Consider the following 24,364-nt stretch of genomic DNA (forward strand, 5'->3'; position numbering starts at 1 on the left):
ATGAGCGCACAGCCTTGCTTTATCTTTCCCACGCCCAAGAGTTAGGGAGGCTTGTCCTTTCCAGAAGCTGAGCTTCAACTGGGGCACCTGCTACGTTTATATTTGTAAGTGCTTCCTGTTGAGGTTTAGTTTCTGTAAAATGAGCATCATGGCCTACCCAACCGGAGAATTTTCTACGAGTAAGTCAGTAAGCGTTACCTAGCATGTTTTCATATGCCCCGTTTATATTGTACACTAAGACTACGTGATGGGCCTCGGGGGAAACGTTTCCAGCAACCTTGTGTGCCTTTGGCAATGTGATTGTTACTAGTGCTTCTTTGTGGAGATGTCCTCGTGCTTCTGCGCATCAACAACGCACGACCTGAATCAGCGGTAAACGCAGTGGTGTCGTTTTGGAAAGCTGTCCATCATCCTGGTAAAAGGCGGGAATTCCTTTGCCTACTACGAGGGTGGACGGGGCGTGGCTCAGTGGGCGGAGCTTACAGGTGATTCATAAAGGGATAACCTTCTACTCTGTGTCTGCAGGAGAGGAAGATAGAACCTGCGCGTCACAGTCAGATACAGATTACGCTCCAGTACATCATCAATTCACCTCCAGGAAGGATTCTAGATCTTTTGCTGCTATGGAATCTCTGAGCGCACAGCCTTGCTTTATCTTTGCCAAGCCCAAGAGTTCGGGTGGCTTGTCCTTTCCAGAAGCTGAGCTTCAACTGGGGCACCTGCTACGTTTATATTTGTAAGTGCTTCCTGTTGAGGTTTAGTTTCTGTAAAATGAGCATCGTGGCCTACCCAACCGGAGTATTTTCCACGAGTAAGTCAGTAAGCGTTACCTAGCATGTTTTCATATGCCCCGTTTATATTGTACACTAAGACTACGTGATGGGCCACGGGGGAAACCTCACCAGCAACCTTGTGTGCCTTTGGCAATGTGATCGTTACTAGTGCTTCTTTGTGGAGATGTCCTCGTGCTTCTGCGCATCAACAACGCACGACCTGAATCGGCGGTAAACGCAGTGGTGTCGTTTTGGAAAGCTGTCCATCATCTTGGTAAAAGGCGGGAATTCCTTTGCCTACTACGAGGGTGGACGGGGCGTGGCTCAGTGGGCGGAGCTTTCAGGTGATCCATAAAGGGAGAACCTTCTACTCTGTGTCTCCAGGAGAGGAAGATAGCACCCGCGCGTCACAGTCAGATACAGATTACGCTCCAGTACATCATCAATTCACCTCCAGGAAGGATTCTAGATCTTTTTCTGCTATGGAATCTATGAGCGCACAGCCTTGCTTTATCTTTCCCACGCCCAAGAGTTAGGGAGGCTTGTCCTTTCCAGAAGCTGAGCTTCAACTGGGGCACCTGCTACGTTTATATTTGTAAGTGCTTCCTGTTGAGGTTTAGTTTCTGTAAAATGAGCATCATGGCCTACCCAACCGGAGAATTTTCTACGAGTAAGTCAGTAAGCGTTACCTAGCATGTTTTCAAATGCCCCGTTTATATTGTACACTAAGACTACGTGATGGGCCACGGGGGAAACTTATCCAGCAACCTTGTGTGCCTTTGGCAATGTGATTGTTACTAGTGCTTCTTTGTGGAGATGTCCTCGTGCTTCTGCGCATCAACAACGCACAACCTGAATCAGCGGTAAACGCAGTGGTGTCGTTTTGGAAAGCTGTCCATCATCCTGGTAAAAGGCGGGAATTCCTTTGCCTACTACGAGGGTGGACGGGGCGTGGCTCAGCGGGCGGAGCTTACAGGTGATTCATAAAGGGAGAACCTTCTACTCTGTGTCTCCAGGAGAGGAAGATAGAACCCGCGCGTCACAGTCAGATACAGATTACGCTCCAGTACATCATCAATTCTCCTCCAGGAAGGATTCTAGAACTTTTGCTGCTTTGGAATCTCTGAGCGCACAGCCTTGCTTTATCTTTGCCAAGCCCAAGAGTTAGGGAGGCTTGTCCTTTCCAGAAGCTGACCTTCAACTGGGGCACCTGCTACGTTTATATTTGTAAGTGCTTCCTGTTGAGGTTTAGTTTCTGTAAAATGAGCATTGTGGCCTACCCAACCGGAGTATTTTCTACGAGTAAGTCAGTAAGCGTTACCTGGCATGTTTTCAAATGCCCCGTTTATATTGTACACTAAGACTACGTGATGGGCCTCGGGGGAAACGTTTCCAGCAACCTTGTGTGCCTTTGGCAATGTGATTGTTACTAGTGCTTCTTTGTGGAGATGTCCTCGTGCTTCTGCGCATCAACAACGCACAACCTGAATCAGCGGTAAACGCAGTGGTGTCGTTTTTGAAATCTGTCCATCATCCTGGTAAAAGGCGGGAATTCCTTTGCCTACTACGAGGGTGGACGGGGCGTGGCTCAGCGGGCGGAGCTTACAGGTGATTCATAAAGGGAGAACCTTCTACTCTGTGTCTGCAGGAGAGGAAGATAGAACCCGCGCGTCACAGTCAGATACAGATTACGCTCCAGTACATCATCAATTCACCTCCAGGAAGGATTCTAGATCTTTTGCTGCTATGGAATCTCTGAGCGCACAGCCTTGCTTTATCTTTGCCAAGCCCAAGAGTTAGGGAGGCTTGTCCTTTCCAGAAGCTGAGCTTCAACTGGGGCACCTGCTACGTTTATATTTGTAAGTGCTTCCTGTTGAGGTTTAGTTTCTGTAAAATGAGCATCGTGGCCTACCCAACCGGAGTATTTTCTACGAGTAAGTCAGTAAGCGTTACCTGCATGTTTTATATGCCCCGTTTATATTGTACACTAAGACTACGTGATGGGCCTCGGGGGAAACGTTTCCAGCAACCTTGTGTGCCTTTGGCAATGTGATTGTTACTAGTGCTTCTTTGTGGAGATGTCCTCGTGCTTCTGCGCATCAACAACGCACGACCTGAATCAGCGGTAAACGCAGTGGTGTCGTTTTGGAAAGCTGTCCATCATCCTGGTAAAAGGCGGGAATTCCTTTGCCTACTACGAGGGTGGACGGGGCGTGGCTCAGCGGGCGGAGCTTACAGGTGATTCATAAAGGGAGAACCTTCTACTCTGTGTCTCCAGGAGAGGAAGATAGAACCCGCGCGTCACAGTCAGATACAGATTACGCTCCAGTACATCATCAATTCACCTCCAGGAAGGATTCTAGATCTTTTGCTGCTATGGAATCTATGAGCGCACAGCCTTGCTTTATCTTTGCCAAGCCCAAGAGTTAGGGAGGCTTGTCCTTTCCAGAAGCTGAGCTTCAACTGGGGCACCTGCTACGTTTATATTTGTAAGTGCTTCCTGTTGAGGTTTAGTTTCTGTAAAATGAGCATCATGGCCTACCCAACCAGAGAATTTACTACGAGAAAGTCAGTAAGCGTTACCTAGCATGTTTTCAAATGCCCCGTTTATATTGTACACTAAGACTACGTGATGGGCCACGGGGGAAACTTATCCAGCAACCTTGTGTGCCTTTGGCAATGTGATTGTTACTAGTGCTTCTTTGTGGAGATGTCCTCGTGCTTCTGCGCATCAACAACACACAACCTGAATCAGCGGTAAACGCAGTGGTGTCGTTTTGGAAAGCTGTCCATCATCCTGGTAAAAGGCGGGAATTCCTTTGCCTACTACGAGGGTGGACGGGGCGTGGCTCAGCGGGCGGAGCTTACAGGTGATTCATAAAGTGAGAAAATTCTACTCTGTGTCTGCAGGAGAGGAAGATAGAACCCGCGCGTCACAGTCAGATACAGATTACGCTCCAGTACATCATCAATTCACCTCCAGGAAGGATTCTAGATCTTTTGCTGCTTTGGAATCTCTGAGCGCACAGCCTTGCTTTATCTTTGCCAAGCCCAAGAGTTAGGGAGGCTTGTCCTTTCCAGAAGCTGACCTTCAACTGGGGCATCTGCTACATTTATATTTGTAAGTGCTTCCTGTTGAGGTTTAGTTTCTGTAAAATGAGCATCGTGGCCTACCCAACCGGAGTATTTTCTACGAGTAAGTCAGTAAGCGTTACCTGGCATGTTTTCAAATGCCCCGTTTATATTGTACACTAAGACTACGTGATGGGCCTCGGGGGAAACGTTTCCAGCAACCTTGTGTGCCTTTGGCAATGAGATTGTTACTAGTGCTTCTTTGTGGAGATGTCCTCGTGCTTCTGCGCATGAACAACGCACAACCTGAATCAGCGGTAAACGCAGTGGTGTCGTTTTTGAAAGCTGTCCATCATCCTGGTAAAAGGCGGGAATTCCTTTGCCTACTACGAGGGTGGACGGGGCGTGGCTCAGCGGGCGGAGCTTACAGGTGATTCATAAAGGGAGAACCTTCTACTCTGTGTCTGCAGGAGAGGAAGATAGAACCCGCGCGTCACAGTCAGATACAGATTACGCTCCAGTACATCATCAATTCACCTCCAGGAAGGATTCTAGATCTTTTGCTGCATGGAATCTATGAGCGCACAGCCTTGCTTTATCTTTGCCAAGCCCAAGAGTTAGGGAGGCTTGTCCTTTCCAGAAGCTGAGCTTCAACTGGGGCACCTGCTACGTTTATATTTGTAAGTGCTTCCTGTTGAGGTTTAGTTTCTGTAAAATGAGCATCATGGCCTACCCAACCGGAGAATTTTCTACGAGTAAGTCAGTAAGCGTTACCTAGCATGTTTTCAAATGCCCCGTTTATATTGTACACTAAGACTACGTGATGGGCCACGGGGGAAACTTATCCAGCAACCTTGTGTGCCTTTGGCAATGTGATTGTTACTAGTGCTTCTTTGTGGAGATGTCCTCGTGCTTCTGCGCATCAACAACGCACAACCTGAATCAGCGGTAAACGCAGTGGTGTCGTTTTTGAAAGCTGTCCATCATCCTGGTAAAAGGCGGGAATTCCTTTGCCTACTACGAGGGTGGACGGGGCGTGGCTCAGCGGGCGGAGCTTACAGGTGATTCATAAAGGGAGAACCTTCTACTCTGTGTCTGCAGGAGAGGAAGATAGAACCCGCGCGTCACAGTCAGATACAGATTACGCTCCAGTACATCATCAATTCACCTCCAGGAAGGATTCTAGATCTTTTGCTGCTATGGAATCTCTGAGCGCACAGCCTTGCTTTATCTTTGCCAAGCCCAAGAGTTAGGGAGGCTTGTCCTTTCCAGAAGCTGAGCTTCAACTGGGGCACCTGCTACGTTTATATTTGTAAGTGCTTCCTGTTGAGGTTTAGTTTCTGTAAAATGAGCATCGTGGCCTTCCCAACCGGAGAATTTTCTACGAGTAAGTCAGTAAGCGTTACCTAGCATGTTTTCATATGCCCCGTTTATATTGTACACTAAGACTACGTGATGGGCCACGGGGGAAACCTCACCAGCAACCTTGTGTGCCTTTGGCAATGTGATTGTTACTAGTGCGTCTTTGTGGAGATGTCCTCGTGCTTCTGCGCATCAACAACGCACGACCTGAATCGGCGGTAAACGCAGTGGTGTCGTTTTGGAAAGCTGTCCATCATCCTGGTAAAAGGCGGGAATTCCTTTGCCTACTACGAGGGTGGACGGGGCGTGGCTCAGCGGGCGGAGCTTACAGGTGATTCATAAAGGGAGAACCTTCTACTCTGTGTCTGCAGGAGAGGAAGATAGAACCCGCGCGTCACAGTCAGATACAGATTACGCTCCAGTACATCATCAATTCACCTCCAGGAAGGATTCTAGATCTTTTGCTGCTTTGGAATCTCTGAGCGCACAGCCTTGCTTTATCTTTGCCAAGCCCAAGAGTTCGGGTGGCTTGTCCTTTCCAGAAGCTGACCTTCAACTGGGGCACCTGCTACGTTTATATTTGTAAGTGCTTCCTGTTGAGGTTTAGTTTCTGTAAAATGAGCATCGTGGCCTACTCAACCGGAGTATTTTCTACGAGTAAGTCAGTAAGCGTTACCTGCATGTTTTATATGCCCCGTTTATATTGTACACTAAGACTACGTGATGGGCCTCGGGGGAAACGTTTCCAGCAACCTTGTGTGCCTTTGGCAATGTGATTGTTACTAGTGCTTCTTTGTGGAGATGTCCTCGTGCTTCTGCGCATCAACAACGCACGACCTGAATCAGCGGTAAACGCAGTGGTGTCTGTAGGAGGCTGGACTGGCTTGTAGTGAGTACCAAGGGGTACTTGCACCTTGCACCAGGCCCAGTTATCCCTTATTAGTGTATAGGGTGTCTAGCAGCTTAGGCTGATAGATAATGGTAGCTTAGCAGAGCAGCTTAGGCTGAACTAGGAGACGTGTGAAGCTACTACAGTACCACTTAGTGTCATATGCACAATATCATAAGAAAACACAATACACAGTTATACTAAAAATAAAGGTACTTTATTTTTATGACAATATGCCAAAGTATCTTAGAGTGTACCCTCAGTGAGAGGATAGGAAATATACACAAGATATATATACACAATAGCAAAAATATGCAGTATAGTCTTAGAAAACAGTGCAAACAATGTATAATTACAATAGGATGCAATGGGGAAACATAGGGATAGGGGCAACACAAACCATATACTCCAAAAGTGGAATGTGAACCACGAATGGACCCCCAACCTATGTGACCTTGTAGAGGGTCGCTGGGACTATTAGAAAATAGTGAGAGTTAGAAAAATAACCCTCCCCAAGACCCTGAAAAGTGAGTGCAAAGTGCACCAAAGTTCCCCTAAGGACAAAATAGTCGTGTTAGAGGGAGAATGCAAGGAAAACACAAATCAGCAATGCAACAACGATGGATTCCTGTCTGAAGGTACCTGTGGAACAAGGGGACCAAGTCCAAAAGTCACAAGCAGCTCGGAGATGGGCAGATGCCCAAGAAATGCCAGCGGTTGGTGCAAAGAAGCTCTTACTAGGCTGAAGAACTGTGAATACTGCAGGAACGACAAGGGCTAGAGACTTCCCCTTTGGAGGATGGATCCCCCACGCCTTGGAGAGTCGTGCAGAAGTGTTTTCCCGCCGGAGGGACGCCAACAAGCCTTGCTACACGCAAATCGTGCGTTTGGCGTTTTTGGACGCTGCTGGGGCCCAGGAGGGACCAGAAGGTCGCAAATTGGACCTGCAGAGAGAGGGGACGTCGGGCAAGACAAAGAGCCCTCACTGAAGCAGGTAGCACCCGGAGAAGTGCCAGAAACAGGCACTACGAGGATGCGTGAAACGGTGCTCGCCGAAGTTGCACAAAGAAGTCCCACGTCGCCGGAGACCAACTTAGAAAGTCGTGCAATGCAGGTTAGAGTGCCGTGGACCCAGGCTTGGCTGTGCACACAGGATTTCCGCCGGAAGTGCACAGGGGCCGGAGAAGCTTGCAAAGTCGCGGTTCCCAGCAATGCAGCCCAGCGAGGTGAGGCAAGGACTTACCTCCACCAAACTTGGGCTGAAGAGTCACTGGACTGTGGGGGTCACTTGGACGGTGTCGCTGGATTCGAGGGACCTCGCTCGTCGTGCTGAGAGGAGACCCAAGGGACCGGAGATGCAGCTTTTTGGTGCCTGCGGTTGCAGGGGGAAGATTCCGTCGACCCACGGGAGATTTCTTCGGATCTTCTGGTGCAGAGAGGAGGCAGACTACCCCCACAGCATGCACAAGCAGGAAAACAGTCGAGAAGGCGGCAGGATCAGCGTTACAGAGTTGCAGTAGTCGTCTTTGCTACTATGTTGCAGGTTTGCAGGCTTCCAGCGCGGTCAGCGGTCGATTCCTTATCAGAAGGTGAAGAGGGAGATGCAGAGGAACTCGGCTGAGCTCATGCATTCGTTATCTAAAGTTTCCCCAGAGACAGAGACCCTAAATAGCCAGAAAAGAGGGTTTGGCCACCTAGGAGAGAGGAAAGGCTACTAACACCTGAAGGAGCCTATCCCAAGGAGTCTCTGACGTCACCTGGTGGCACTGGCCACTCAGAGCAGTCCAGTGTGCCAGCAGCACCTCTGTTTCCAAGATGGCAGAGGTCTGGAGCACACTGGAGGAGCTCTGGACACCTCCCAGGGGAGGTGCAGGTCAGGGGAGTGGTCACTCCCCTTTCCTTTGTCCAGTTTCGCGCCAGAGCAGGGGCTAAGGGGTCCCTGAACCGGTGTAGACTGGCTTATGCAGAATTGGGCACCTCTGTGCCCAACAAAGCATTTCCAGAGGCTGGGGGAGGCTACTCCTCCCCTGCCTTCACACCATTTTCCAAAGGGAGAGGGTGTTACACCCTCTCTCAGAGGAAGTTCTTTGTTCTGCCATCCTGGGCCAGGCCTGGCTGGACCCCAGGAGGGCAGATGCCTGTCTGAGGGGTTGGCAGCAGCAGCAGCTGCAGAGAAACCCCAGGAAGGGCAGTCTGGCAGTACCAGGGTCTGTGCTACAGACCACTGGGATCATGGAATTGTACCAACAATGCCAGGATGGCATAGAGGGGGCAATTCCATGATCATAGACATGTTACATGGCCATATTCGGAGTTACCATGGTGAAGCTACATATAGGTAGTGACCTATATGTAGTGCACGCGTGTAATGGTGTCCCCGCACTCACAAAGTTCAGTGAATTGGCTCTGAACCATGTGGGGGCACCTTGGCTAGTGCCAGGGTGCCCTCACACTAAGTAACTTTGCACCTAACCTTTACCAGGTAAAGGTTAGACATATAGGTGACTTATAAGTTACTTAAGTGCAGTGTAAAATGGCTGTGAAATAACGTGGACGTTATTTCACTCAGGCTGCAGTGGCAGGCCTGTGTAAGAATTGTCAGAGCTCCCTATGGGTGGCAAAAGAAATGCTGCAGCCCATAGGGATCTCCTGGAACCCCAATACCCTGGGTACCTCAGTACCATATACTAGGGGATTATAAGGGTGTTCCAGTAAGCCAATGTAAATTGGTAAAAATGGTCACTAGCCTGTCAGTGACAATTTGGAAAGCAATGAGAGAGCATAACCACTGAGGTTCTGATTAGCAGAGCCTCAGTGAGACAGTTAGTCACTACACAGGTAACACATACAGGCACACTTATGAGCACTGGGGCCCTGGGTTACCAGGGTCCCAGTGACACATACAACTAAAACAACATATATACAGTGAAAAATGGGGGTAACATGCCAGGCAAGATGGTACTTTCCTACACAACCCCCCCCCAAACGAAGGACAATAAGACTAGCCATTACCTGATGAGTCTTCATTGTCTAAGTGGAAATATCTGGAGAGTCCATCTGCATTGGAGTGGCTACTCCCAGGTCTATGTTCCACTGTATAGTCCATTCCCTGTAGGGATATGGACCACCTCAACAATTTAGGATTTTCACCTTTCATTTGTTTTAGCCAAAGTAGAGGTTTGTGGTCTGTCTGAACAATGAAGTGAGTGCCAAACAGGTATGGCCTCAACTTCTTCAGAGCCCAGACCACAGCAAAGGCCTCCCTCTCAATGGCAGACCAACGCTTTTCTCTAGGGGTCAACCTTCTACTAATAAAAGCGACAGGTTGATCCTGGCCCTCAGAATTAAGTTGTGATAGGACTGCCCCTACTCCTAATTCAGATGCATCAGTTTGGACATAGAATTTTTTAGAGTAACAAGGGCTTTTCAGGACAGGTGCAGAGCACATGGCCTGCTTCAGCTCCTCAAAAGCTTTCTGACAGTTTGCTGTCCATAATACCTTTTTAGGCATTTTCTTGGATGTGAGGTCATTAAGAGGGGCTGCAATGGAGCCATAGTTCTTAATGAACCTCCTGTAATACCCAGTGAGGCCTAGGAAGGCTCTCACCTGAGTCTGAGTGGTAGGGGGAATCCAATCAATAATAGTTTGGATTTTCCCCTGAAGTGGTGCAATCTGTTCCCCACCAACAAGGTGTCCCAGATAAACCACCTTACCCTGCCCTATCTGGCACTTTGAAGCCTTGATAGTGAGGCCTGCCTTTTGCAGGGCCTCCAAAACTTTCCAAAGGTGGACCAGGTGATCATCCCAGCTGGAGCTAAAGACAGCTATATCATCCAAATATGCTGCACTGAAAGCTTCCAGCCCTTGCAGGACTGTGTTCACCAACCTCTGAAAAGTGGCAGGTGCATTTTTCAAACCAAAAGGCATTACAGTAAACTGGTAATGTCCTCCAATGGTAGAAAATGCAGTCTTAGGTTTAGCATCTTCTGACATTTTGATCTGCCAATACCCTGCAGTCAAATCAAAAGTGCTTAGATACTTGGCAGATGCCAGTGTATCTATTAGCTCATCTGCCCTGGGTATAGGGTGAGCATCTGTTTTGGTTACCAAGTTGAGACCTCTATAGTCTACACAAAACCTCATTTCCTTCTTTCCATCTTTAGAATTGGGTTTTGGTACCAGTACCACAGGAGAAGCCCATGGACTGTCAGAGTGCTCAACCACTCCTAGTTCCAACATCTTCTGAACTTCTTGCTTTATGCAGTCCCTGACATGGTCAGGCTGCCTATAGATCTTACTTTTGACAGGTAAACTGTCTCCAGTATCTATAGTGTGCTCACACCAAGAAGTGGTGCCTGGCACAATGGAGAAGAGTTCTGAAAATTGTCCTAGGAGATTTATGCAATTATCTTTCTGCTCAGCAGTAAGACAATCAGCCAAAACTACACCTTCCACAAGAGCATCTTGTTCTGTGGAAGAGAAGAGATCAGGTAGAGGATCACTGTCTTCTTCCTGTCCCTCATCTGTTGCCATGAGCAGGGTGAGATCAGCCCTGTCATAGTAGGGTTTCAGGCGGTTGACATGGAGCACCCTAAGGGGACTCCTGGCAGTGCCTAAGTCAACCAAGTAGGTGACTTCACCCTTCTTTTCAACAATTGTGTGTGGACCACTCCATTTATCTTGGAGTGCTCTTGGGGCCACAGGCTCCAAGACCCACACTTTCTGCCCTGGTTGGTACTGAACCAAAACAGCCTTCTGATCATGCCATTGCTTCTGGAGCTCTTGGCTGGCCTGAAGGTTTTTACTGGCCTTTTTCATGTACTCAGCCATCCTTGATCTGAGGCCAAGTACATAGTCCACAATATCCTGCTTAGGAGCTTTTAAAGGTTGTTCCCAACCCTCCTTTACAAGTGTGAGTGGACCCCTAACAGGGTGTCCAAAAAGAAGTTCAAAGGGGCTGAAGCCCACTCCTTTCTGGGGTACCTCCCTGTAGGCAAAAAGGAGGCATGGTAGAAGGATATCCCATCTCCTGCGGAGTTTTTCAGGGAGTCCCATAATCATGCCTTTGAGAGTTTTATTAAATCTCTCCACCAGTCCATTTGTTTGTGGATGATAGGGTGTTGTGAACTTGTAAGTTACACCACACTCCTTCCACATGGCCTTTAAGTATGCAGACATGAAATTGCTTCCTCTGTCTGATACTACTTCCTTTGGGAAGCCCACCCTGGAAAATATTCCCAGGAGGGCCTTTGCCACTGCAGGAGCTGTAGTGGTCCTTAAAGGAATAGCTTCAGGATACCTTGTGGCATGGTCCACTACCACTAAGATAAACCTATTGCCTGAAGCAGTAGGAGGGTCAAGGGGGCCAACTATGTCAACCCCTACCCTTTCAAAGGGAACCCCAACCACAGGCAGTGGGATAAGGGGTGCCTTTGGAGTGTTACCTGTCTTGCCACTGGCTTGACAGGTTTCACAGGACTTACAAAAATCTTTTGTGTCCTCAGACATCCTAGGCCAATGAAACAGTGGTACCAATCTGTCCCAAGTTTTCATTTGACCCAGGTGCCCAGCTAAGGGAATGTCATGTGCCAGTGTTAGGAGGAACTTTCTGTACTCCTGAGGAATCACTAATCTCCTGGCAGCTCCAGGTTTAGGATCCCTTTGCTCAGTGTACAAGAGGTTGTCCTCCCAGTAAACTCTGTGTGAGTCACTGACATCCCCATTAGCCTGTTTGACAGCTTGCTGTCTGAGACCCTCTAATGTGGGACAGGTTTGCTGTGCCACACTCAGCTCCTCTCTGGCAGGCCCCCCTTCACCCAAAAGCTCAGCAGTGTCTGCTTCCAGCTCCTCTGGTGTAGGTTCTGCACAGGGAGGGAATTCTTCTTCCTCAGAATTAGAATCCACTGTAGAGGGAGGGATAGTAGGAAGTGGTTTGCTTCTACTAGCCCTAGCTTTAGGGAGCACTTGGTCCATTGTTCCAGGATCCAAGCTTCCCTGTCCTTTTTGCTTTTTGGCCTGAGCCCTTGTCAAAGCAAAAATATGCCCTGGGATGCCCAGCATTGCTGCATGGGCCTCCAACTCCACATCTGACCAAGCTGATGTCTCCAAATCGTTCCCTAATAGACAGTCTACAGGTAAATCTGAAGCTACCACAACTTTCTTTGGACCAGATACCCCCCCCCAGTTGAGATTTACAACAGCCATGGGGTGGCTTTGTGTTATGTTGTGAGCATCGGTTACTTGGTACTGGTGTCCAAGTATGTGTTGTTCAGGGTGCACCAGTTTCTCAATCACCATTGTGACACTGGCACCTGTGTCCCTGTAGGCCTGGACCTCAACACCATTTATTAGGGTTAGTTGCTTGTACTTCTCCAAGTTATGGGGGCAAGCAACCAAAGTGGCTAAGTCAATAGCCCCTTCAGAGACTAAAGTAGCCTCTGTGGTCTCCCTAATCAGACCAACCCCAACTAAATTACCAAAAGTGAGCCCAGCTACTCCCTTGGATTGGCTATTAGTAGGTTTGCTCCCACCACCACTGCTATTAGTAGGGACACTAGGTGTAGCAGTAGGGGTTGTAGTGGTAGGAGCTGTGGTGCCTTTCTTTGGACAACTGGGATCTGTTGTCCAATGGCCTTTTATCTTACATAAATAGCACCATGGTTTCTTTTCCTTGTTCTGATTAGAGGAGGGTTTGGGCCCACCACCCCCACCAGAGTGTTTTTGTGGGCCTGATGAAGACTCATTTTTAGATTTGTCCCCACCCTTGTCAGAAGACTTACCATCCTTCTTTTTGTTGCCATCTTTGTCACCCCCTGTATGAACTTTTCTGTTCACTCTTGTTCTGACCCATTTGTCTGCCTTCTTTCCCAATTCTTGGGGAGAGGTCAGATCAGAGTCCACCAAGTACTGGTGCAACAAATCTGACACACAATTATTAAGAATATGCTCTCTCAGGATTAAGTTATACAGGCTGTCATAATCAGTAACTTTACTGCCATGTAACCACCCCTCCAAGGCCTTCACTGCCTGGTCAATGAAATCAACCCAGTCTTGTGAAGACTCCTTTTTGGTATCTCTGAACTTGATCCTGTACTGTTCAGTGGTTAAGCCATAACCATCCAGGAGTGCATTCTTAAGAACTTGGAAATTGTTAGCATCATTTTCTTTTACAGTAAGGAGCCTATCCCTACCTTTTCCAGTAAATGATAGCCATAGGATAGCAGCCCACTGCCTTTGAGGGACATCCTGTACAGCACAGGCCCTCTCAAGTGCAGCAAACCACTTGTTAATGTCATCCCCCTCCTTGTAAGGGGGAACTATCTTATGCAGATTCCTGGAATCATGCTCTTTTGCAGGATGACTATGGGGAATACTGCTGCTGCCACCATGGGTATCTAAACCCATTTTCTGTCTTTCCCTCTCTATTTCTAAAGACTGTCTATCCAAATCCAGCTGTTGCTTCTTGAGCTTCAGTCTGGTTTGCTCCACTCTCAATCTATTGAGCTCCCTTTCCAACAATCTGTCATCAGGGTGGGTGGGAGGGACATTTCTAGATACAGAGGTGTGATGGGAATGAACAGAAGGAGACCTGTCCCTTACAGAGGGCACCCTAACAGCTTGGCTACCAGTATAATGTGAGAGCACATCATCAGTATGATGTGATTCAACCTCTGTACCAACTATGCTAGACTGTCTAGTAATGGGCAGGCTGAGAAGTTTCTTTCCTGAACCTTTTCCTGGGGGAGTCCCTGGATCAGATTGAGAACCATTAGCTACTTTTTCTACAGATTGGGCACTTATGGCCTTATCCTGTACTCTAAGCATATTAATTAACAGTTCTAAGGAAGGATTCTTCCCTACACTCAAACCTCTCTCTATGCAGAGACTCCTTGCTCCTTTCCAGCTAAGGTGATCATATGCAAGTTTGGACAGTTCAACTTTTTGGCCTGTGCCAGACATTTTTTAGAGAGAGTTAAAGTGATAGACAAAGAGAAAAAAGTTTTCAGAACTTTTTGGAAAGACAGAAAAAAAACTTTTTAAACTTTTAAGAACTTTTTGAAAGTTTAGAAGTACTTTTCAGCACTTAGAAAAGAGTGAAAAGAGGAAATGCAAAACTTTTTGGCTATGTGTATATACCCTGACCTTGTTTTGTATATTTTTCTCTTATGAAAAGTACAATGACAAGAGTGGTAAGTAGTCTCAAGCACTTATCCCACCACTGCACAACCAATGTAGGAGGCTGGACTGGCTTGTAGTGAGTACCAAGGGGTACTTGCACCTTGCACCAGGCCCAGTTATCCCTTATTAGTGTATAGGGTGTCTAGCAGCTTAGGCTGATAGATAATGGTAGCTTAGCAGAGCAGCTTAGGCTGAACTAGGAGACGTGTGAAGCTACTACAGTACCACTTAGTGTCATATGCACAATATCATAAGAAAACACAATACACAGTTATACTAAAAATAAAGGTACTTTATTTTTATGACAATATGCCAAAGTATCTTAGAGTGTACCCTCAGTGAGAGGATAGGAAATATACACAAGATATATATACACAATAGCAAAAATATGCAGTATAGTCTTAGAAAACAGTGCAAACAATATATAATTACAATAGGATGCAATGGGGAAACATAGGGATAGGGGCAACACAAACCATATACTCCAAAAGTGGAATGTGAACCACGAATGGACCCCCAACCTATGTGACCTTGTAGAGGGTCGCTGGGACTATTAGAAAATAGTGAGAGTTAGAAAAATAACCCTCCCCAAGACCCTGAAAAGTGAGTGCAAAGTGCACCAAAGTTCCCCTAAGGACAAAATAGTCGTGTTAGAGGGAGAATGCAAGGAAAACACAAATCAGCAATGCAACAACGATGGATTCCTGTCTGAAGGTACCTGTGGAACAAGGGGACCAAGTCCAAAAGTCACAAGCAGCTCGGAGATGGGCAGATGCCCAAGAAATGCCAGCGGTTGGTGCAAAGAAGCTCTTACTAGGCTGAAGAACTGTGAATACTGCAGGAACGACAAGGGCTAGAGACTTCCCCTTTGGAGGATGGATCCCCCACGCCTTGGAGAGTCGTGCAGAAGTGTTTTCCCGCCGGAGGGACGCCAACAAGCCTTGCTACACGCAAATCGTGCGTTTGGCGTTTTTGGACGCTGCTGGGGCCCAGGAGGGACCAGAAGGTCGCAAATTGGACCTGCAGAGAGAGGGGACGTCGGGCAAGACAAAGAGCCCTCACTGAAGCAGGTAGCACCCGGAGAAGTGCCAGAAACAGGCACTACGAGGATGCGTGAAACGGTGCTCGCCGAAGTTGCACAAAGAAGTCCCACGTCGCCGGAGACCAACTTAGAAAGTCGTGCAATGCAGGTTAGAGTGCCGTGGACCCATGCTTGGCTGTGCACACAGGATTTCCGCCGGAAGTGCACAGGGGCCGGAGAAGCTTGCAAAGTCGCGGTTCCCAGCAATGCAGCCCAGCGAGGTGAGGCAAGGACTTACCTCCACCAAACTTGGGCTGAAGAGTCACTGGACTGTGGGGGTCACTTGGACGGTGTCGCTGGATTCGAGGGACCTCGCTCGTCGTGCTGAGAGGAGACCCAAGGGACCGGAGATGCAGCTTTTTGGTGCCTGCGGTTGCAGGGGGAAGATTCCGTCGACCCACGGGAGATTTCTTCGGATCTTCTGGTGCAGAGAGGAGGCAGACTACCCCCACAGCATGCACAAGCAGGAAAACAGTCGAGAAGGCGGCAGGATCAGCGTTACAGAGTTGCAGTAGTCGTCTTTGCTACTATGTTGCAGGTTTGCAGGCTTCCAGCGCGGTCAGCGGTCGATTCCTTATCAGAAGGTGAAGAGGGAGATGCAGAGGAACTCGGCTGAGCTCATGCATTCGTTATCTAAAGTTTCCCCAGAGACAGAGACCCTAAATAGCCAGAAAAGAGGGTTTGGCTACCTAGGAGAGAGGAAAGGCTACTAACACCTGAAGGAGCCTATCCCAAGGAGTCTCTGACGTCACCTGGTGGCACTGGCCACTCAGAGCAGTCCAGTGTGCCAGCAGCACCTCTGTTTCCAAGATGGCAGAGGTCTGGAGCACACTGGAGGAGCTCTGGACACCTCCCAGGGGAGGTGCAGGTCAGGGGAGTGGTCACTCCCCTTTCCTTTGTCCAGTTTCGCGCCAGAGCAGGGGCTAAGGGGTCCCTGAACCGGTGTAGACTGGCTTATGCAGAATTGGGCACCTCTGTGCCCAACAAAGCATTTCCAGAGGCTGGGGGAGGCTACTCCTCCCCTGCCTTCACACCATTTTCCAAAGGGAGAGGGTGTTACACCCTCTCTCAGAGGAAGTTCTTTGTTCTGCCATCCTGGGCCAGGCCTGGCTGGACCCCAGGAGGGCAGATGCCTGTCTGAGGGGTTGGCAGCAGCAGCAGCTGCAGAGAAACCCCAGGAAGGGCAGTCTGGCAGTACCAGGGTCTGTGCTACAGACCACTGGGATCATGGAATTGTACCAACAATGCCAGGATGGCATAGAGGGGGCAATTCCATGATCATAGACATGTTACATGGCCATATTCGGAGTTACCATGGTGAAGCTACATATAGGTAGTGACCTATATGTAGTGCACGCGTGTAATGGTGTCCCCGCACTCACAAAGTTCAGTGAATTGGCTCTGAACCATGTGGGGGCACCTTGGCTAGTGCCAGGGTGCCCTCACACTAAGTAACTTTGCACCTAACCTTTACCAGGTAAAGGTTAGACATATAGGTGACTTATAAGTTACTTAAGTGCAGTGTAAAATGGCTGTGAAATAACGTGGACGTTATTTCACTCAGGCTGCAGTGGCAGGCCTGTGTAAGAATTGTCAGAGCTCCCTATGGGTGGCAAAAGAAATGCTGCAGCCCATAGGGATCTCCTGGAACCCCAATACCCTGGGTACCTCAGTACCATATACTAGGGGATTATAAGGGTGTTCCAGTAAGCCAATGTAAATTGGTAAAAATGGTCACTAGCCTGTCAGTGACAATTTGGAAAGCAATGAGAGAGCATAACCACTGAGGTTCTGATTAGCAGAGCCTCAGTGAGACAGTTAGTCACTACACAGGTAACACATACAGGCACACTTATGAGCACTGGGGCCCTGGGTTACCAGGGTCCCAGTGACACATACAACTAAAACAACATATATACAGTGAAAAATGGGGGTAACATGCCAGGCAAGATGGTACTTTCCTACAGTGTCGTTTTGGAAAGCTGTCCATCATCCTGGTAAAAGGCGGGAATTCCTTTGCCTACTACGAGGGTGGACGGGGCGTGGCTCAGCGGGCGGAGCTTACAGGTGATTCATAAAGGGAGAACCTTCTACTCTGTGTCTCCAGGAGAGGAAGATAGAACCCGCGCGTCACAGTCAGATACAGATTACGCTCCAGTACATCATCAATTCACCTCCAGGAAGGATTCTAGATCTTTTGCTGCTATGGAATCTATGAGCGCACAGCCTTGCTTTATCTTTGCCAAGCCCACGAGTTAGGGAGGCTTGTCCTTTCCAGAAGCTGAGCTTCAACTGGGGCACCTGCTACGTTTATATTTGTAAGTGCTTCCTGTTGAGGTTTAGTTTCTGTAAAATGAGCATCATGGCCTACCCAACCGGAGAATTTACTACGAGAAAGTCAGTAAGCGTTACCTAGCATGTTTTCAAATGCCCCGTTTATATTGTACACTAAGACTACGTGATGGGCCACGGGGGAAACTTATCCAGCAACCTTGTGTGCCTTTGGCAATGTGATTGTTACTAGTGCTTCTTTGTGGAGATGTCCTCGTGCTTCTGCGCATCAACAACACACAACCTGAATCAGCGGTAAACGCAGTGGTGTCGTTTTGGAAAGCTGTCCATCATCCTGGTAAAAGGCGGGAATTCCTTTGCCTACTACGAGGGTGGACGGGGCGTGGCTCAGCGGGCGGAGCTTACAGGTGATTCATAAAGTGAGAAAATTCTACTCTGTGTCTGCAGGAGAGGAAGATAGAACCCGCGCGTCACAGTCAGATACAGATTACGCTCCAGTACATCATCAATTCACCTCCAGGAAGGATTCTAGATCTTTTGCTGCTTTGGAATCTCTGAGCGCACAGCCTTGCTTTATCTTTGCCAAGCCCAAGAGTTAGGGAGGCTTGTCCTTTCCAGAAGCTGACCTTCAACTGGGGCACCTGCTACGTTTATATTTGTAAGTGCTTCCTGTTGAGGTTTAGTTTCTGTAAAATGAGCATCGTGGCCTACCCAACCGGAGTATTTTCTACGAGTAAGTCAGTAAGCGTTACCTGGCATGTTTTCAAATGCCCCGTTTATATTGTACACTAAGACTACGTGATGGGCCTCGGGGGAAACGTTTCCAGCAACCTTGTGTGCCTTTGGCAATGTGATCGTTACTAGTGCTTCTTTGTGGAGATGTCCTCGTGCTTCTGCGCATGAACAACGCACAACCTGAATCAGCGGTAAACGCAGTGGTGTCGTTTTTGAAAGCTGTCCATCATCCTGGTAAAAGGCGGGAATTCCTTTGCCTACTACGAGGGTGGACGGGGCGTGGCTCAGCGGGCGGAGCTTACAGGTGATTCATAAAGGGAGAACCTTCTACTCTGTGTCTGCAGGAGAGGAAGATAGAACCCGCGCGTCACAGTCAGATACAGATTACGCTCCAGTACATCATCAATTCACCTCCAGGAAGGATTCTAGATCTTTTGCTGCATGGAATCTATGAGCGCACAGCCTTGCTTTATCTTTGCCAAGCCCAAGAGTTAGGGAGGCTTGTCCTTTCCAGAAGCTGAGCTTCAACTGGGGCACCTGCTACGTTTATATTTGTAAGTGCTTCCTGTTGAGGTTTAGTTTCTGTAAAATGAGCATCATGGCCTACCCAACCGGAGAATTTTCTACGAGTAAGTCAGTAAGCGTTACCTAGCATGTTTTCAAATGCCCCGTTTATATTGTACACTAAGACTACGTGATGGGCCACGGGGGAAACTTATCCAGCAACCTTGTGTGCCTTTGGCAATGTGATTGTTACTAGTGCTTCTTTGTGGAGATGTCCTCGTGCTTCTGCGCATCAACAACGCACAACCTGAATCAGCGGTAAACGCAGTGGTGTCGTTTTTGAAAGCTGTCCATCATCCTGGTAAAAGGCGGGAATTCCTTTGCCTACTACGAGGGTGGACGGGGCGTGGCTCAGCGGGCGGAGCTTACAGGTGATTCATAAAGGGAGAACCTTCTACTCTGTGTCTGCAGGAGAGGAAGATAGAACCCGCGCGTCACAGTCAGATACAGATTACGCTCCAGTACATCATCAATTCACCTCCAGGAAGGATTCTAGATCTTTTGCTGCTATGGAATCTCTGAGCGCACAGCCTTGCTTTATCTTTGCCAAGCCCAAGAGTTAGGGAGGCTTGTCCTTTCCAGAAGCTGAGCTTCAACTGGGTCACCTGCTACGTTTATATTTGTAAGTGCTTCCTGTTGAGGTTTAGTTTCTGTAAAATGAGCATCGTGGCCTTCCCAACCGGAGTATTTTCTACGAGTAAGTCAGTAAGCGTTACCTGCATGTTTTATATGCCCCGTTTATATTGTACACTAAGACTACGTGATGGGCCTCGGGGGAAACGTTTCCAGCAACCTTGTGTGCCTTTGGCAATGTGATTGTTACTAGTGCTTCTTTGTGGAGATGTCCTCGTGCTTCTGCGCATCAACAACGCACGACCTGAATCAGCGGTAAACGCAGTGGTGTCGTTTTGGAAAGCTGTCCATCATCCTGGTAAAAGGCGGGAATTCCTTTGCCTACTACGAGGGTGGACGGGGCGTGGCTCAGCGGGCGGAGCTTACAGGTGATTCATAAAGGGAGAACCTTCTACTCTGTGTCTCCAGGAGAGGAAGATAGAACCCGCGCGTCACAGTCAGATACAGATTACGCTCCAGTACATCATCAATTCACCTCCAGGAAGGATTCTAGATCTTTTTCTGCTATGGAATCTATGAGCGCACAGCCTTGCTTTATCTTTCCCACGCCCAAGAGTTAGGGAGGCTTGTCCTTTCCAGAAGCTGAGCTTCAACTGGGGCACCTGCTATGTTTATATTTGTAAGTGCTTCCTGTTGAGATTTAGTTTCTGTAAAATGAGCATCATGGCCTACCCAACCGGAGAATTTTCTACGAGTAAGTCAGTAAGCGTTACCTAGCATGTTTTCATATGCCCCGTTCATATTGTACACTAAGACTACGTGATGGGCCACGGGGGAAACCTCACCAGCAACCTTGTGTGCCTTTGGCAATGTGATTGTTACTAGTGCGTCTTTGTGGAGATGTCCTCGTGCTTCTGCGCATCAACAACGCACGACCTGAATCGGCGGTAAACGCAGTGGTGTCGTTTTGGAAAGCTGTCCATCATCCTGGTAAAAGGCGGGAATTCCTTTGCCTACTACGAGGGTGGACGGGGCGTGGCTCAGCGGGCGGAGCTTACAGGTGATTCATAAAGGGAGAACCTTCTACTCTGTGTCTGCAGGAGAGGAAGATAGAACCCGCGCGTCACAGTCAGATACAGATTACGCTCCAGTACATCATCAATTCACCTCCAGGAAGGATTCTAGATCTTTTGCTGCTTTGGAATCTCTGAGCGCACAGCCTTGCTTTATCTTTGCCAAGCCCAAGAGTTCGGGTGGCTTGTCCTTTCCAGAAGCTGACCTTCAACTGGGGCACCTGCTACGTTTATATTTGTAAGTGCTTGCTGTTGAGGTTTAGTTTCTGTAAAATGAGCATCATGGCCTACCCAACCGGAGAATTTTCTACGAGTAAGTCAGTAAGCGTTACCTATCATGTTTTCAAATGCCCCGTTTATATTGTACACTAAGACTACGTGATGGGCCACGGGGGAAACTTATCCAGCAACCTTGTGTGCCTTTGGCAATGTGATTGTTACTAGTGCTTCTTTGTGGAGATGTCCTCGTGCTTCTGCGCATCAACAACGCACAACCTGAATCAGCGGTAAACGCAGTGGTGTCGTTTTTGAAAGCTGTCCATCATCCTGGTAAAAGGCGGGAATTCCTTTGCCTACTACGAGGGTGGACGGGGCGTGGCTCAGCGGGCGGAGCTTACAGGTGATTCATAAAGGGAGAACCTTCTACTCTGTGTCTGCAGGAGAGGAAGATAGAACCCGCGCGTCACAGTCAGATACAGATTACGCTCCAGTACATCATCAATTCACCTCCAGGAAGGATTCTAGATCTTTTGCTGCATGGAATCTATGAGCGCACAGCCTTGCTTTATCTTTGCCAAGCCCAAGAGTTAGGGAGGCTTGTCCTTTCCAGAAGCTGAGCTTCAACTGGGGCACCTGCTACGTTTATATTTGTAAGTGCTTCCTGTTGAGGTTTAGTTTCTGTAAAATGAGCATCATGGCCTACCCAACCGGAGAATTTTCTACGAGTAAGTCAGTAAGCGTTACCTAGCATGTTTTCAAATGCCCCGTTTATATTGTACACTAAGACTACGTGATGGGCCACGGGGGAAACTTATCCAGCAACCTTGTGTGCCTTTGGCAATGTGATTGTTACTAGTGCTTCTTTGTGGAGATGTCCTCGTGCTTCTGCGCATCAACAACGCACAACCTGAATCAGCGGTAAACGCAGTGGTGTCGTTTTTGAAAGCTGTCCATCATCCTGGTAAAAGGCGGGAATTCCTTTGCCTACTACGAGGGTGGACGGGGCGTGGCTCAGCGGGCGGAGCTTACAGGTGATTCATAAAGGGAGAACCTTCTACTCTGTGTCTGCAGGAGAGGAAGATAGAACCCGCGCGTCACAGTCAGATACAGATTACGCTCCAGTACATCATCAATTCACCTCCAGGAAGGATTCTAGATCTTTTGCTGCTATGGAATCTCTGAGCGCACAGCCTTGCTTTATCTTTGCCAAGCCCAAGAGTTAGGGAGGCTTGTCCTTTCCAGAAGCTGACCTTCAACTGGGGCACCTGCTACGTTTATATTTGTAAGTGCTTCCTGTTGAGGTTTAGTTTCTGTAAAATGAGCATCGTGGCCTTCCCAACCGGAGTATTTTCTACGAGTAAGTCAGTAAGCGTTACCTGCATGTTTTATATGCCCCGTTTATATTGTACACTAAGACTACGTGATGGGCCTCGGGGGAAACGTTTCCAGCAACCTTGTGTGCCTTTGGCAATGTGATTGTTACTAGTGCTTCTTTGTGGAGATGTCCTCGTGCTTCTGCGCATCAACAACGCACGACCTGAATCAGCGGTAAACGCAGTGGTGTCGTTTTGGAAAGCTGTCCATCATCCTGGTAAAAGGCGGGAATTCCTTTGCCTACTACGAGGGTGGACGGGGCGTGGCTCAGCGGGCGGAGCTTACAGGTGATTCATAAAGGGAGAACCTTCTACTCTGTGTCTCCAGGAGATGAAGATAGAACCCGCGCGTCACAGTCAGATACAGATTACGCTCCAGTACATCATCAATTCACCTCCAGGAAGGATTCTAGATCTTTTTCTGCTATGGAATCTATGAGCGCACAGCCTTGCTTTATCTTTCCCACGCCCAAGAGTTAGGGAGGCTTGTCCTTTCCAGAAGCTGAGCTTCAACTGGGGCACCTGCTACGTTTATATTTGTAAGTGCTTCCTGTTGAGGTTTAGTTTCTGTAAAATGAGCATCATGGCCTACCCAACCGGAGAATTTTCTACGAGTAAGTCAGTAAGCGTTACCTAGCATGTTTTCATATGCCCCGTTTATATTGTACACTAAGACTACGTGATGGGCCTCGGGGGAAACGTTTCCAGCAACCTTGTGTGCCTTTGGCAATGTGATTGTTACTAGTGCTTCTTTGTGGAGATGTCCTCGTGCTTCTGCGCATCAACAACGCACGACCTGAATCGGCGGTAAACGCAGTGGTGTCGTTTTGGAAAGCTGTCCATCATCCTGGTAAAAGGCGGGAATTCCTTTGCCTACTACGAGGGTGGACGGGGCGTGGCTCAGTGGGCGGAGCTTACAGGTGATTCATAAAGGGATAACCTTCTACTCTGTGTCTGCAGGAGAGGAAGATAGAACCTGCGCGTCACAGTCAGATACAGATTACGCTCCAGTACATCATCAATTCACCTCCAGGAAGGATTCTAGATCTTTTGCTGCTATGGAATCTCTGAGCGCACAGCCTTGCTTTATCTTTGCCAAGCCCAAGAGTTCGGGTGGCTTGTCCTTTCCAGAAGCTGAGCTTCAACTGGGGCACCTGCTACGTTTATATTTGTAAGTGCTTCCTGTTGAGGTTTAGTTTCTGTAAAATGAGCATCGTGGCCTACCCAACCGGAGTATTTTCTACGAGTAAGTCAGTAAGCGTTACCTAGCATGTTTTCATATGCCCCGTTTATATTGTACACTAAGACTACGTGATGGGCCACGGGGGAAACTTATCCAGCAACCTTGTGTGTCTTTGGCAATGTGATTGTTACTAGTGCTTCTTTGTGGAGATGTCCTCGTGCTTCTGCGCATCAACAACGCACAACCTGAATCAGCGGTAAACGCAGTGGTGTCGTTTTGGAAAGCTGTCCATCATCCTGGTAAAAGGCGGGAATTCCTTTGCCTACTACGAGGGTGGACGGGGCGTGGCTCAGCGGGCGGAGCTTACAGGTGATTCATAAAGGGAGAACCTTCTACTCTGTGTCTGCAGGAGAGGAAGATAGAACCCGCGCGTCACAGTCAGATACAGATTACGCCCCAGTACATCATCAATTCACCTCCAGGAAGGATTCTAGATCTTTTGCTGCTATGGAATCTATGAGCGCACAGCCTTGCTTTATCTTTGCCAAGCCCAAGAGTTAGGGAGGCTTGTCCTTTCCAGAAGCTGAGCTTCAACTGGGGCACCTGCTACGTTTATATTTGTAAGTGCTTCCTGTTGAGGTTTAGTTTCTGTAAAATGAGCATCATGGCCTACCCAACCAGAGAATTTTCTACGAGTAAGTCAGTAAGCGTTACCTAGCATGTTTTCAAATGCCCCGTTTATATTGTACACTAAGACTACGTGATGGGCCACGGGGGAAACTTATCCAGCAACCTTGTGTGCCTTTGGCAATGTGATTGTTACTAGTGCTTCTTTGTGGAGATGTCCTCGTGCTTCTGCGCATCAACAACGCACAACCTGAATCAGCGGTAAACGCAGTGGTGTCGTTTTTGAAAGCTGTCCATCATCCTGGTAAAAGGCGGGAATTCCTTTGCCTACTACGAGGGTGGACGGGCGTGGCTCAGCGGGCGGAGCTT

Source organism: Pleurodeles waltl, chromosome 1_1 (assembly GCF_031143425.1).
Source record: "Pleurodeles waltl isolate 20211129_DDA chromosome 1_1, aPleWal1.hap1.20221129, whole genome shotgun sequence".
NCBI lineage: Eukaryota > Metazoa > Chordata > Amphibia > Caudata > Salamandridae > Pleurodeles > Pleurodeles waltl.